This window comes from Budorcas taxicolor, chromosome 5 (genome assembly GCF_023091745.1).
Source record: "Budorcas taxicolor isolate Tak-1 chromosome 5, Takin1.1, whole genome shotgun sequence".
NCBI lineage: Eukaryota > Metazoa > Chordata > Mammalia > Artiodactyla > Bovidae > Budorcas > Budorcas taxicolor.
The window spans coordinates 151,018,368-151,030,382 of record NC_068914.1 but is presented as its reverse complement, the minus strand read 5'-3'; the positions used below and the strand labels follow the sequence as shown (position 1 = coordinate 151,030,382).

Here is a 12,015-nt window from a genome sequence, read left to right as displayed (position 1 = left end):
CGCTTGGCAGGTGGATTCTTTACCACTGCTCCACCTCAGAAGCGGGTGAGACATACTATGTGATCTAGACCCACTGGCTTTGCAGTTTCCTCCCTCCCGCAAACGAAGGAGCCCCGAGGGTTTGAGTCTGAACCCTCTACGTAGTGTGCCAGTATGGAGCCCAGTTACTAAGAATTAATTCTGGCTTCTTTGCAAACCAACCCTCAATAGGAGCAGAACTGTTGTTCTGGGCACCTGGGGTTCCTCAACTGCAGGACAAAAACAATGATCCGCCCCTACAGGATACCTGTAGGGATAAAGTGGGAGGTCCCCTCCCAGGCCACACAGCAAGACAGAGGCAAGTCTGTCTTGAGTAGCCGAGTTCGGCTCTTAAGTAGCAGCATCTGGGCCCGAGCGGGCTGGACTTCAGGGGTACAAGCATTTCTTCCGACGTCTACTTGCAAAGACCACCCCACCCCCACCCCAGTCCAGGCTGCGAGGCTGAGAGGCTGCAACAGCCAGTCAGCGAGCAAGATGCGGGGCGGTCAGCTGGGGCCAGCGAGGGTCTCGGGTAGCTGGCTGGTTCTGGAGAGCAGAATGGGCGCTGCTTCCCGTGCCTGACAGTCCCTAACGGATGCTGAGGGCTCCAGAGCAGGCTCGGCCCAGTGCGGACGCTGGCAGAGGCCCCGTGGAAAGAGGAATATTCGTTACACAGACCGGACCGCTTGCTTTACAAGCAATGCTCTACAGAGGGCTTTTCCCGCCCCACGCGCCACCAGAGGCCAGCGCGCAGGGCCCGATTGGCTGAGAGTAGTAGAGCCGCCGCCGATTGGCTGAGAGGAGTAGAGCCGCCGCCGATTGGCTGAGAGGAGGCCGGGCCGTCGTCGATTGGCTGCAAGGGGCCGGGCCGCCGCCGATTGGCTGAGAGGAGCCCGGGGGGCCGCTCTGCGGGCCCGGCAGCAACACCACGAAGTCAGCTGACTCGGTAGGGCTTCGGGAGGAAGCCGCGGTGGGGCGCTGGGCGGGCGGTGGGTTTGGCCTTGAGCTTTTGTTACGTGGCTTTATCGCTTCCTTCCCCCGCTGAAGGCCGAGGCCAATCCTCACCCTTTTCTGGAGCAAAACACCCCCTCCCCACTCGGCGGCTCCAGCCGGATGGTAGAGGGCCTCTTCCCTTGGGGCTGGCGGACCCGCTGACCGTGGAACCGCCTGGGCTATTTCGGTTCCTTCTCCGCCCCGCGGCCTTGGCTTCCTGCTGAGTTTCCCTACGCTTCCCTTAGCTCACCAGTGACCACAGACGCCGCTTTCAGAGAACTTACTTTATGTCAAACAGACCATTTGCGTCTTGTTTGCGTCTTTTTTTTTTTTTGGCCTGATTTTTTAGGGCAACGGTGCGGATATCCTTACCCATCCTCCCTCCCCCCATTACAGGTGAGAAAACATGCAGTTCAGAGAACTTTATTTGCTGAATGTCACAGCTCGGAAGTGGTTCAGCTGGGGTTCACCTCCTTGGCTGGCTGGCTGGCTGCAGCACTGTGCACTTTCCCCTGCACTGCTCTCCCTCTGGGTAAGGCCAAGCCAGGACCCTGCTGAAGAATGGTTGTGGTCTGCCCGACTCTACCCTCGAGTCACACTGTCTTCAGAGACATTTGCGGGGGTGGGGTAGGGTGGGCAGGCTAGGAAATAACCTAGCTCTAGGGAATTGTTGGAAACGATTTCCCCTGGAGCCTGTTTTCTTCAGCGCAGGGATCTAATCAAAACGAGTGATCTGGAATTCTTTGCTGGCTTCTGTGAGGAGCATCCTGGCTTAAGGCACGTTCCTCCCCGCATCCTCATGCCCCTTCCTGCCCCCTGACCCAGCAGAGAAAGGTAAGGCCCCGCATGTGTCCAAGGCCTCTCCCACTGAAGCTCATCTGCAAATCAGGCATAAAGGTCGGGAACCCAGGGAAGGAGAAACAGAGGCTTGGGCACAATCGCCCTCCAGTGCTCAGAGTGCCTGAGAAAGACAGCCAGGTCCGAGGTCCTCTTCTACTTGTCCCCTTGTAGTAGACACATCTTACATTCCCCTGGAGAAACCTCTTCCCAGTGGGAGGGCAGAATAGTGTGAGAAAGTAGCAGCTTTAAAAGTCAGATACACTGTACACCTGGAAGACAGGGTTTTTGTGTTTTGATGGGACATCTGTAAGGCCATGGCTGGTCTTTACTATTTAAAAATAGTACAAGCAAATCGCCAAGTAATTCCACCTTGTAAACATAACTATATAAGAAAGAAGCTAGACAAAAGGGATGCAAACAACTTATGCAGATCCCTTCTTAACTCTTGTCCAAGCTCCAGCCCTCCATCCAGCAGGGATGGGTGGGGGCATCTGCAACTTCAGAGCTACAGAGAGGGTGGGGCGGGAGGTGATTCTCCTTCTACCTGGAAGTAAAATGATCTGAACAGGGTGTTCAACAGCTAAAAATACCGTTAAAAGGCAAGGAGGAACAAAAAAGTTATCAGGCACCTGAGATGAATTGATGGCTGTAGTTGAAGGCCCTGGAGCCAGAGAGGGGGAGGTCTGAGCCCATAGCGCTGGGGCTCCAGGAGTACTGTATTTAAATAAATAAAAAAACCACTTTAACTTTTCTCAGGCTGGAAGCTAATCCCTACCCTTTTGTAAAGCTTCAGTTTCCACGTTTGTAAAAGGACTTTAGATAAGATGGTTCCTAAGCTGCCACACATCTGGAGATTCCTGATTGTGCAGCACCCAGATATTTTCATTAAATGATGCTCGCTTCCTCCATCTCAATAATGTATGAATCATCTGACTGACTGCTCAGCTTCCCTGCCTTATGAGATCACCCCTGCCTGTTCCAATGCATTTGGCTGCCAGAGAGCAAACATTCCACGTGTGAGCTGGGGCTACATGTCGTTGTGATGATAGATCTGGCAAATTTGAGGCATGTGAGTTTAACGTGAAACAGCACAAAATGCAGCCCCCTGGGGGCCTGGGCCTAGTGCAAAACCCCCTGATTCACTTGTAGGTGGTGTTGGTTGTCATGCATCGGGGCTTAGAGGAGCCCAGAACCATCCACCTACCTACCTACCATCCTCAAAAAGTTGTCCAGTCTACCCTCCCCTCCCATCGGGTAGGGTTCATTACACCCATAATCATCAGCCTTGTCTGCTAAGCCGAGATTCTACTTAATAGAACCCTGGGTCTCTTCATTGCAGGAAGATTCTTTACTGTCTGAGCCACCAGGGAAGCCCCTTTAGAATCCACAGTTGGGCCTAAAGTCGTCCTCAGGAGGCACTTGCTAGAGAATCTGTGTACACCACACACGCAAACACAATCAGGCTTCCCAGATAGCACTAGTGATGAAGAATCTGCCTGCCAACATTGGAGACGTAAGAGACTCGGGTTTGTTTCCTGGGTCAGGAAGATCCCCTGGAGAAGGGAACAGCAACCCACTCCAGTATTCTTGCTTGGGAAATCCCGCGGATAGAGAAACCTGGCCGGGTCCATGGGGTCACAAAGAGTCGGATGCGACTTAGCAACTAAACAAACGCAATCGTGGTAGATGGTCATGTTCTCTCAGTAACCACCCACAAACAGTTTCCAGAAGGTAGCAGGAGCTCTTATAGGTACCTCACACCTTCAAATCCACCGATGAAGCCACAGGTTACGGTGAGAAACAGGATTCTTCTTTGCAGTTAATTGTCATACACTATTCTGAGTGCCATCACTGAGCATATGAAAGAGAAGGAAGGGAAAGGGTGCGAAAGGGCCACACATTTTAACATGTTCAGCACAGTGGTCAAGAAAGCAGGCTCTGGCTCTGGATGGCTTGGACTTGAATCCTGGGTCTTCTGTTTCCCTGCTGAGCTGTCTAACCTACGGCAAATTATTTAACGTCTCTGTGCCTCGGTTTCTTATAGGATTGTTATGGGGGTGAAATGAATTAATTCTGGTGAAACACTAAGAAATGCCTGCCCCATGTAAGTGCTCTATGAGTGTGACCATTATCGTGACAAGTCCTCCAATAACTACCTTACACATGTCATTTCTTTAATTAACAACAATTTCTTTTGAAAAGGAAAATCCAGGAAATAACTGGGTTCTACACTAGTTACAACAATATCTGTGACTGGGAGTGTATGTGAGAAAGGAAATAAACAGATATTTGGACCAGCCCTTGTTTCTTCTGTTAGTCCTTTCTATAATATATAAAGTGTTTCTTTTTTTTAATTTATTTTTATTTTTGGCTGCACTGGGTCTTCGTGGTTGTGCAAAGGCTTTTCCCTAGTTGTGGCAAGTGGAGGGCTGCTCTAGTTGCGGGGCAGGGGCTTCTCCTTACCTACGGGGGCTTCTCCTGTTGCAGAGCACAGGCTCTAGGACACGTAGGCGCTTAGGCTTGGTCATGGTGATGGCAGAGGTTTAGTTGCCCCTCAGCATGTGGGATCCTCCCAGGCCAGGGATTGAACCGGTGTCCCCTGTACTGCAAGGGAGATTCTCAACCACTAGACCAACCACCAGGGGAGCCCCCATAAAGGGTTTCATACAATGCCTGGTTGCTTTTTTTTTCTTCTGGCATAATAATATGAATTGGAAATTTTTCCATATCAGAATGTGTAGGACCATCTCATTCTTTTTAAGTGCTGCACAGTATTACACAATATGGATATACAATAGATTATTTATCCATTCTCATATATTTATTGGGCACCTACTATTTACTGTGTCCATACGGGATGTGAGAGGAAGCATAGGTGGCAGAGTCACACAGAGCATGTTCCCCAAGAAGCTTGTGATTTTGTGGGGGAACCCAGGACTTGAGTGAAATAATCAGAGACCAGTACAAGAAGCCATGTCATAAAATATTCAACTGAATTTAAAATTTAAGTGTCCAGCCTAGTGATTTAATAGGAATAACAACAGATTATAACGATGCAGCTGAGGGCCTGCCTCCTGGAAGCCTTGGCTGGGAGGGACAGAGAGGAAATTTACCCATTAGTTCCTCCAGCCTCACTGAAAGATTACTCAGGGCAGGAAGGACACGCCTGCACTCCCTTACAAGCTGCAACACAGCAGCACTGGTGTCCCAGCAGAAGGTGGAATGCAGCAGGCCTGGTGGCTCCTGCAGCTCGCAGGCGTGGGCAGCCCTTTCCTGCCGATGTGCTTCCGGGGGCTGTCCTCCCCTCCACCTTCTGCTGGGGGCCCATGCTGCTCTGCTTGAATCCCAGGGGGTGCAGACCTCTCCAGGCACAGCAAGTCTGTTCCAGGAGCCAGAACAAGAGGCCCTCCATCCTCTGTCTGGCCCTGCTTCCTGGGTCATGAGAATAGCTGCCCCATAGGTCGGGTTGGGGACATTCTGTACGAAGGTACTCGGAAGCTTTTGCCAAGGTTGTATTTCTTTTACCCCACCCCTGAGCCCAAGTCACTACCTAAATCAGTCACACTTGGCTGCCTCAGAGAATTAGGGGGTGTCAAAGCCTACACTTGACATTCCTTCTGCAAGGCCCTACCAGCAGCCTTTTAATACCTTAGTGGCGGTAAATCTTTTAACCTCAGCCTTGACCACTTACGCTTCCACACATGCCTCTGTGTTGACAAAGTCAATAGTCTATGAACAGAGAAATGTTTATCAGGCACTTACTATGGATTTAGCTCTGTACAAAGCCTGGGGTTAGGGGTGTTGGGGGAGGGAGAGTTACAGGGAAAGCGAGAGGTGGTCATGCCATAGGGGCTCAAAACTTCAATGTGTAGAGAAGCACAACTCAGTAGATCCGCAAGCGACCAAAGTGGGTGGCGTGGACAGACGGCTGAGGGGGAGCGGAGAAGCTGCCCTGGCCGGGGGTGGAGGGCCTCTCGCCAGTCGCTTTTGACGGGAGCTCTATTCTCACCTCCCAAAGAATCCACGTCATGGGACTTCCCTGGTGGTCCAGTGGCTAAGACTCCGAGCTCCTAATGCAGGAGGCTGGGGCTTGATCCCTGGGCAGGGAACCAGATCTGCATGCCACGAGGAAGATGTGGCACAGCCAGATAAATAGGTGAATATTAAAAAGAAAGAAAGAGTCCATGGCAGTTCCTCCAGGGAGTGAGGTCAGTAAGACAGGATGGCCCAGTGTGGCAAACAGATCCACATTCTGCTCTCGGGGTCACACAGAGTCAGCATTTCCCCCTCATTTGAATGACTATCCCACTTTTTCCTCTAACTTTTAATTTTCCAGTACAGGAAAGTGGAAAGACTTGGACAATAATATCATTAAACTCTTCACCTACATTCATCAACGCTGTCATAAGTACTTTATCTCCTTCCATAGATACACATTTCCTCCCTCAGTTGGAAGTAAGCTGCAGGTACCATCCCTAAACACTTCACATAGATCGGCTTTCATACATACTCTCCTACACAGACCTAGTGTCACGTTCGTTCTAAAGAAATTCAATATTGATACACAGCTCATACTCATTTTTTCCTAATTGTCCACACAATGACCTCTGTTTGTAAATTAATACGTAGTCAAGGAAGGACTTCCCTGGTAGTCCAGTGGCTACAACTCTGGGCTCTCAATGTCACTGGCCTAGGTTGGATCCCTGGTCGGGTAACTATTAATAGATCCCACATGCTGCAACAAAGATCAGGCGCAGGCACATAAGTAAATATTATATATTATATATATAATATAAAATCAAGGATTAGTCACTGCATTGGGGTGTCCTGTCTCTTACAACACCTCCCATCTGTAACAGGACCCAGTTCCCTTTTGTTTCCCTTTTATCATCTTGACATTTTTTAAGATTCTAGGTCAGTCACTCTGGTGAATGACCCACGGGTTGGATTTGTCTGATGGTTTCCTCATGATAGAATTTATATTCTTTTTCCTAAAATAGTGGTGGTTTAAACATCTGTACCACAAAATTTACCATTTTAACCATGCTGAAGTGTCAATTCAGTGGCATTAAATACATTCATAACAGGGCACAGCCATCACCACTCTGTTTCCAGAATGCTTTCATCATCTGAAACAGAAGTTCCATACCCCTTCAACACTAACTCCTAGCTCCTGGCAACTGTCCTTCTACTTTCTGTCTCTATGACTTTACCTTTCCTAGGGTCTCTCACATAAGTAGAATCATGTGATATTTGTCCTTTTGTGACTGACATTTCACTTAGCATAATGTTTTCAATGTTGCAGCATGAGTCAGAATTCCCTTCCTTTTTAACGCTGAGTAATATTCCATTGTATGTATGGACCATGTTTTGTTTGTCCATTCATCTGTTGACAGACAACTTGGGTAGCCTCCAACTTCTGGCTGTTGTGAACACTGTGGCTATGATCACTGGGACACAAGTATCTGTTGAGTCCCTGCTTTGAATCCTTTGGGGTTAGGATTGAAATTCCACCTGGGAGAGGAATTGCTGGATAGTATGTGACTCTGTTTATCTTCTGGAGGGACTGCCTGACTGTTACCCACAGCAACTGCATCATCTTATATTCTCACCAGCTTGTGATTCTCCTGAGGCTTGAGATTTCATGATTTCTCCACATCCTTGCCGGAGAAGGCAATGGCAGCCCACTCCAGGACTCTCGCCTGGAGAATCCCAGGGACAGGGGAGCCTGGCGGGCTTCCATCTATGGGGTCACACAGAGTCAGACACGACTGACGCGACTTAGCAGCAGCAGCAGCAGCAGCCACATCCTTGCTCTTCTTTTGTATTTATGTTTTATGATAGTCATCCTAATGGGTAAGAGGTGGTATCTTTTTGGCATTTTGATCTGCAGTTCCTTAATGACTAATAATTTTGAATGTCTTTTTATGTGCTTATTGGCCATTTGTGTATCTTTTTTTGGAGAAATGCCTATTCAAGTCTTTGCCCAGTTTTGAATCGGGTTGTTTGTTTTTGTTTGTCCTTTAGTGCATAAAAGTTCTTAATTTTGATGGAGTTGAAATTATCTATTTTCTTTATTACCTATTTGTTTGTGTTTTGGTATCATATCTTGGCAAGTATTGCCACATCCAATGTCACAAAGATTTCCTTCTATGTTTTCTTCTAAGAGTTCTATAGTTTTAGCTCTTAAGTTTAGGTCTTTGATCCATTCAGAGTTAACTTTTGTGTGTGGTATAAGGAAAGTGTCCAGTTTCATTCTTTTACGTGTGAGAATATCCACTTTTTCCAGTTTGCTGAAAAGATTACCCTCTCCCTGTTGAATGGTCTCAGCACCTTTGTCAAAAATAAATTATTTCTGACTCTCTACTCCATTGGTCTATATGCTTGCTCTGTTCCATTTTAAGACATATATAGTTTCTTCCAATCTCCTTTAATACTTGTATCCACTCCCTCAAAGAGAAGGAGAATAAGGAGGAACAGTCTTAACCTCAAAGGAATTTAATGTTAGGAGGCCCTGGATTTGAATGTCAGCATGAGTACAACATTCTCAAGGTGCCCAATTTTCTGATAAGCATCCAAATTGTCAGTGTTGAGCAAGCTGTTTATTCTATCTGAATCCATCCACTTACTATCTTGGGCACAAACATTCTCTACATTTTTTTTCCCTGTTACCAAACTTAGAGGACCCAAATATGCTTCGAGTTATGTTGTTTTGAAATTCCACACAACGGGGACGAGACTGGTGTTGTATGTGTGTTTAGCCTTTAACTCACAGAAGTAGAAGGATGACAATAAGCCAACAGTTATTTACTTTGTGTGGAGCACTGTAACATTAAATCCATATTTGTGGTAGCGTACGGTGCAGTTGGAGAAGTGCAGTGTGTGTGTGTGTGTGTGTGTGTGTGTGTGTGTGTGTGTGTGTGTGTGTCTTGAAGAGTACTTGGAGATGGGAGAGATTAAAATGGAAATAGTTGGAAAAATCTCCAAAGGTGGGGACTTCAGTGGATTGGTAAAGGGGAAAAGTAAATTAAGATTTGGGGTTAAGGGCTTCCCTGGTGGCTCAGTGGTAAAGAATCTGCCTGCCAATGCAGGAGGCATGGGTTCAGTCCCTGGGTTGGGAGGATGCCACGAAGCAACAAAGCCTGTGTGTCACCTGTGCTCTAGAGCCTGGGAGCTGCCAGTACTGAAGCCCATGTGCCCTGGAGCCTGTGCTCCTCAACAGAAGCCACGGCAACGAGAAGCCCATGCACTGCGACTGGAGACCAGCCCCTGCTCCCCGCCAGCTGGAGAAACGCCCTCGCAGCAACAAAGACCCAGCACAGCCAAAAACAAATGAATAAGTAAAATTAAAAAAAACTGGGAGTTGGAAAGTGGTCAGTATAACCAGAGAAGCAGACTCACAGATACAGAGAAAAGCCTAGTGGTTACCAGTGTGGAGGAGGGACAACATGGGTGGGGGAGTGGTCAGCACAAATGACTGGGTGTACAGGAGGTTCAAGGATGTATTGTACAACGTGGGGAATATAGCCAACACTTTGTAATAAGTGTAAATGGAAAGTAACCTTTAAAATCTTATACAAATAAAACGTTATTGGAAGAAAAAGATTCGAAGTTGAAAGTGAAGGATACTGGGTATTGCAATGCAAAGGCAGGAAGAAGTGAGCCCTCTGGAGACGTGAGAAGGGCAGCTGGACTAGATGGGCAGGTGTGTAGGAGAGAGCTCGAGTGGGTGGCTGGGGGGTGCGGTGCGCTAAGTTATGTAGGACTTTAAATAACCAAGCAAAGGAATGTGCACTTGATTTATTTAGACAGTAGGTCACCCTTAAAAGTTCTTAAAAGGTGTGACTAATTTTCTGAATAAGAGTATGGGGCCCCTTATAGGTAGGTTGGTCCAGAAGGGGATGTGGACGAGATTACTGGAGAAGAGGAACTGACTCATTTCTCATAGGGCTTCTTCGGGAAGAAACGCAGTCCATCTCTGCCCCAAGTCTGACTCCAGACTGAGGTGTATACACAGCCCCGCTTATTGAAATCTGCTGTTAGGAAACGCGCTGGACCTAAGATCCTATGACGCCTTGCCCACATTCAACCCAGCCCACTAGTCTTTTGTGTTAACGGCATAAAATCTCCACGTCGGTTCTGCTGGCACCCTTCCAGATTGCCTCATCACGGTGCCGTGCTCCCAGCACTTCCAAGCTACGGGCAGGGCTGTAATTTTATAGACTGAAGCAAGGAAGAAACAACAAAGTTTCTTCGTTTCTATAAAAGGTCAAGTTGTCTAAAGCTATTAGTGGGTCAGCTGGAACTTGTCTGTGTTGAGAAGGTGAAAACTGGGGGACCCTACAGCTGACCTTGAGAACCTTCTCCCTACTTCTCCTCCCTCCCCCCACTTCCTCCCAGCTCCCTTCCTGAGATGCTGAGCCTCAACAGGACCTGGAGCTTCCCCTTCATCCAATGCTTTCCCACAACAGCTGAGAACTACCTGGGCCACATTCAAGGGGTTCAAGCCGCTCAGTCCCAGACAGGGAGGCTGAGTCTTGCCAGGTGACATTCTGGGGGATCACAGGAAGAGAGGCTAACCAGGAAGTGTCCTGTGGGCTAGAATCAGGGAGATGCCAGGACACTGGTGACCATTCCAGAGTGCAGAGCTGGATGATGGCATGGGGAGGGCCTTTAGGCTGGCATCCCCCGTGGTTAAGGCTGGCTACGTTTTTACCCTCCCCTCCCTGCCTGGACACTCCCAGCTCTGGCATCTATTCACATGGCTACCGTGTTTGGTTTTTCAACCAGGACAAACAAAGTAAAGAGATTTGTTTTCCTGTCTGCTTCTGCTGAATGGAATCTCTGACTCTACTTACTGGTCATGCCTCAGACACCCTGGGGCTGGTTAGGACTTTAAACTCTGAGCACACTCAACTCCTAGCTTTACTGAATCCTTTTCCATGTCCTGAGCCTGGTACAAACTTCATCCACCCCCAACCTTCCTTCAATCAGTGGGTGATTCTGCAGCCAATTTCATAGCTAAGATTTCACCCACAAATTACTATTTCAGCTGAACTCCCGTAACTTGAGCATCCTTACCAAATATTTTGGGCTTCTTCACAATGCAGTTATGTTATCTTCAAATCTACAAGCCTTTCTGCTATAATTCTGAAGTGGTGAAAAATCTCCTCTAATTTTAAAGGGCATAGAGTAAACTCAGTCCCTTAAGGAGTATTACAGAAATCTGGGGTTCTACCCTATTCATACCTAATTCCAGCCTTCCAGGAGTTTCAGTCAAAATGTCCTAGAAACCTTTGTGCTTTGGTGTTATTTTTTTCACCACCTTTCCCCCTTAACTGAAGATGGAATCAGAATGATTAAAAAGCACCACGCACAACATGAGGAGTCTATATTTCCCATTTCTGTTCCCAGGGGTCAGGAGGCAGAGGCGACTGTCAGGTGAGTAAATTTGCAGATGCCCACGCATGTCCAGAACATTCCTCAGGGGTCATTAGAGACTGCCCAGCGGGGGCGTAGGGGCCAGCCTTCCGTTTGGGGTTTCTTCCAGAACTTCTGTCCTAAGAGCATCCTGTTCTGTTATATACATACCTGTGGCCATCGCCAAATTGCTAGGCTGAGTACAGCAAGCAGTGCTCAAGGGCCTGGCGCTGGGTTAGAAATAGAAATGGAGCTGAAAGCCCCAAGCCCCAAGCCTGAGACAGGAGCTATGGTTCCTCCCCACCAGACCCACATTTGCCTTCCCTCCTCTTCCAGATCCCAGGCTTAACCCCTTCCTCGCTCGACAGTTGAAGGCATCTTGGTTTTCAGATGCACTCTGGATCCGGGCACCTACTTAAGCAGCAGCTCTTACCCGTCCAGAGCCTCAGGCATGAGGTCGACCCCCTCCTCCCACCCTCATGGGGGTGGGTGGCTCGGCAGCCGCCTGCCCAGGAGGGGAGAGGCTGAGCTGGGGTCTCAGGCAAGAGGGCCCAGGCACACAGCCACCCCCTACCCCAAGTGAGGGCACCTACAAAGGGAAGGGTCAGCGTCCCACTATATTTAGAACCAGCTTTCCTGCTTGTAGAGGGCAGCGGGCCATTCTGGTTATAATTATGACTGGAGAGTCACTTTCCTTCAAAAACTCTTCCTTCAGGTGTTAAAGCTTCACAGGCAGGCAGGCTC

The 12,015-nt window shown here is 48.4% G+C and overlaps 1 long non-coding RNA gene across 1 annotated transcript; it reads left to right on the top strand.

Annotated features, from left to right (window-relative positions):
• The first annotated feature begins 1,024 nt into the window (after positions 1-1,024).
• LOC128047809 (uncharacterized) lies at positions 1,025-9,359 on the top strand. The gene is made up of 3 exons (XR_008199357.1): positions 1,025-1,407; positions 1,718-1,845; positions 9,016-9,359. It is a non-coding gene; the product is annotated as an uncharacterized LOC128047809 (long non-coding RNA).
• The last annotated feature ends 2,656 nt before the right edge of the window (positions 9,360-12,015 follow it).